Here is a 4067-nt window from a genome sequence, read left to right as displayed (position 1 = left end):
CACTCTGTGAGGGATTGGGGAGGGTCACTCTGTGAGGGACTGAGGAGGGTCACTCTGTGAGGGATTGGGGAGGGTCATTCTGTGAGGGATTGGGGAGGGTCACTCTGAGAGAGATAGGGGAGGGTCACTCTGTGAGGGACTGGGTTGGGTCACTCCGTGAGGGGTTGGGAAGGGTCACTCTGTGAGGGACTGAGGAGGGTCACTCTGTGAGGGATTGGGGAGGGTCACTCTGTGAGGGACTGGGTAGGGTCCACTCTGTGAGGGACTGGGTAGGGTCACTCTGTGAGGGACTGGGTCGGGTGACTCTGTGAGGGATTGGGGAGGATCACTCTGTGAGGGACTGAGGAGGGTCACTCTGTGAGGGATTGGGGAGGGTCACTCTGTGAGGAATTGGGGAGGGTCACTCTGTGAGGGACTGGGTAGGGTCCACTCTGTGAGGGACTGGGTTGGGTCACTCTGTGAGGGATTGGGGAGGGTCACTCTGTGAGGGACTGAGGAGGGTCACTCTGTGAAGGATTGGGGAGGGTCACTGTGTGGGGGACTGGGGAGGGTCACTCTGTGAGGGATTGGGGAGGGTCACTCTGTGAGGGACTGAGGAGGGTCACTCTGTGAGGGACTGGGTTTGGTCACTCTGTGAGGGATGGGTAGGGTCACTCTGTCAGGGATTGAGGAGGGTCACTCTGCGAGGGACTGGGGAGGGTCACTCTGTGAGGGATTGGGGAGGGTCACTCTGTGAGGGATTGACGAGTGTCACTCTGTGAGGGATTGAGGAGGGTCACTCTGTGAGGGATTGGGGAGTGTCACATTGTGAGGGATTGAGGAGGGTCACTCTGTGAGGGATTGGGGAGGGGGACGGTGGTGAAGTGTTCCTTATCCTCCTGAATTTGATGGGGATGGATTCACCCTGGGGCTGCCTCAGTTTGACAGCGATGGCCTGACAATAGCCTGGGGAGGGTCACTCTGTGAGGGACTGGGTTTGGTCACTCTGTGAGGGATTGGGGAGGGTCACTCTGTGAGGGATTGTGGGGTCACTCTGTGAGGGATTGGGGAGGGTCACTCTGTGAGGGATGGGTAGGGTCACTCCGTGAGGGATGGGTAGGGTCACTCTGTGAGGGATTGAGGAGGGTCCCTCTGTGAGGGATTGAGGAGGGTCCCACTGTGAGGGATTGTGGAGGGTCACTCTGTGAGGGATTGGGGAGGGGGACGGTGGTGAAGTGTTCCTTATCCTCCTGAGTTTGATGGGGATGGATTCACCCTGGGGCTGCCTCAGTTTGACAGCGATGGCCTGACAATGGCCTGGGGAGGGTCACTCTGTGAGGGACTGGGTTTGGTCACTCTGTGAGGGATGGGTAGGGTCACTCTGTGAGGGATTGTGGGGTCACTCTGTGAGGGATTGGGGAGGGTCACTCTGTGAGGGATTGGGGAGGGTCACTTTGTGAGGGACTGGGTTTGGTCACTCTGTGAGGGATGGGTAGGGTCACTCTGTGAGGGATTGAGGAGGGTCACTCTGTGAGGGACTGGGGAGGGTCACTCTGTGAGGGATTGGGGAGGGTCACTCTGTGGTGGGACTGGGTAGGGTCACTCTGTGAGGGATTGGGGAGGATCACTCTGTGAGGGACTGGGGAGGGTCACTCTGTGAGGGACTGGGTAGGGTCACTCTGTGAGGGATTTGGGAGGGTCACTCTGTGAGGGACTGGGTAGGGTCCACTCTGTGAGGGATTGGGGAGGGTCACTCCGTGAGGGACTGGGTAGGGTCCACTCTGTGAGGGATGGGTAAGGTCACTCTGTGAGGGATTGAGGAGGGTCACTCAGTGAGGGACTGGGGAGGGTCACTCTGTGAGGGACTGAGGAGGGTCACTCTGTGAGGTACTGGGTTTGGTCACTCTGTGAGGGATGGGTAGGGTCACTCTGTCAGGGATTGAGGAGGGTCACTCTGCGAGGGACTGGGGAGGGTCACTCTGTGAGGGATTGGGGAGGGTCACTCTGTGGTGGGACTGGGTAGGGTCACTCTGTGAGGGATTGGGGAGGATCACTCTGTGAGGGACTGGGGAGGGTCACTCTGTGAGGTACTGGGTAGGGTCACTCTGTGAGGGATTGTGGAAGGTCACTCTGTGAGGGACTGGGTAGGGTCACTCTGTGAGGGACTGAGGAGGGTCACTCTGTGAGGGATTGAGGAGGGTCTCTCTGTGAGGGATTGAGGAGGGTCACTCTGTGAGGGACTGAGGAGGGTCACTCTGTGAGGGATTGGGGAGGGGGACGGTGGTGAAGAGTTCCTTATCCACCTGAGTTTGATGGGGATGGATTCACCCTGGGGCTGCCTCAGTTTGACAGCGATGTCCTGACAATGGCCTGGGGAGGGTCTGTCTGTGAGGGACTGGGTTTGGTCACTCTGTGAGGGATTGGGGAGGGGGACGGTGGTGAAGTGTTCCTTATCCACCTGAGTTTGATGGAGATGGATTCACCCTGGGGCTGCCTCAGTTTGACAGCGATGGCCTGACAATGGCCTGTGGAGGGTCACTCTGTGAGGGACTGGGTTTGGTCACTCTGTGAGGAATGGGTAGGGTCACTCTGTGAGGGATTGGGGAGGGTCACTCTGTGAGGGATTGAGGAGGGTCACTGTGTGAGGGACTGGGGAGGGTCACTGTGACGGTTTGTGGAAGGTCACTCTGTGAGGGATTGGGGAGGGCCACTCTGTGAGGGATTGGGGACGGTCACTCTGTGAGGGATTGGGGAGGGTCACTCTGTGAGGGACTGAGGAGGGTCACTCTGTGAGGGATTGGGGAGGGTCACTCTGTGAGGGACTGAGGAGGGTCACTCTGTGAAGGATTGGGGAGGGTCACTGTGTGCGGGACTGGGGAGGGTCACTCTGTGAGGGATTGGGGAGGGTCACTCTGTGAGGGACTGAGGAGGGTCACTCTGTGAGGGATTGGGGAGGGTCATTCTGTGAGGGATTAGGGAGGGTCACTCTGAGAGAGATAGGGGAGGGTCACTCTGTGAGGGACTGGGTTGGGTCACTCCGTGAGGGGTTGGGAAGGGTCACTCTGTGAGGGACTGAGGAGGGTCACTCTGTGAGGGATTGGGGAGGGTCACTCTGTGAGGGACTGGGTAGGGTCCACTCTGTGAGGGACTGGGTAGGGTCACTCTGTGAGGGATTGGGGAGAGTCACTCTGTGAGGGATTGGGGAGGGTCACTCTGTGAGGGACTGGGTGGGGTCACTCTTTGAGGGATTGGCGAGGGTCACTCTGTGAGGGACTGAGGAGGGTCACTCTGTGAGGGATTGGGGAGGGTCACTCTGTGAGGGACTGGGTAGGGTCCACTCTGTGAGGGACTGGGTAGGGTCTCTCTGTGAGGGACTGGGGAGGGTCACTGTGATGGTTTGTGGAAGGTCACTCTGTGAGGGATTGGGGAGGGTCACTCTGTGAGGGATTGGGGAGGGTCACTCTGTGAGGGACTGAGGAGGGTCACTCTGTGAGGGATTGTGGAGGGTCACTCTGTGAGAGATTGGGGAGGGTCACTCTGAGAGGGATTGGGGAGGGTCACTCTGTGAGGGACTGGGTTGGGTCACTCTGTGAGGGATTGGGGAGGGTCGCTCTGTGAGGGATTGGGGAGGGTCACTCTGTGAGGGATTGGGGAGGGTCACTCTGTGAGGGACTGGGTAGGGTCCACTCTGTGAGGGACTGGGTAGGGTCACTCTGTGAGGGATTGGGGAGGGTCACTGTGTGAGGGATTGGGGAGGGTCACTCTGTGAGTGACTGGGTGGGGTCACTCTGTGAGGGATTGGGGAGGGTCACTCTGTGAGGGACTGAGGAGGGTCACTCTGTGAGGGATTGGGGAGGGTCACTCTGTGAGAGATTGGGGAGGGTCACTCTGTGAGGGACTGGGTAGGGTCTGCTCTGTGAGGGACTGGGTAGGGTCACTCTGTGAGGGATTGGGGAGGGTCACTCTGTGAGGGACTGGGTTGGGTCACTCTGTGAGGGATTGTGGAGGGGGGCGGTGGTGAAGTGTTCCTTATCCTCCTGAGTTTGATGGGGATGGATTCACCCTGGGGCTGCCTCAGTTTGACAGCG

Source organism: Chiloscyllium plagiosum, unplaced genomic scaffold (assembly GCF_037043375.1).
Source record: "Chiloscyllium plagiosum isolate Xiang-an unplaced genomic scaffold, Cpla_swu_hap1 HiC_scaffold_50, whole genome shotgun sequence".
NCBI lineage: Eukaryota > Metazoa > Chordata > Chondrichthyes > Orectolobiformes > Hemiscylliidae > Chiloscyllium > Chiloscyllium plagiosum.
Note: the sequence above shows the minus strand (reverse complement) of the source record.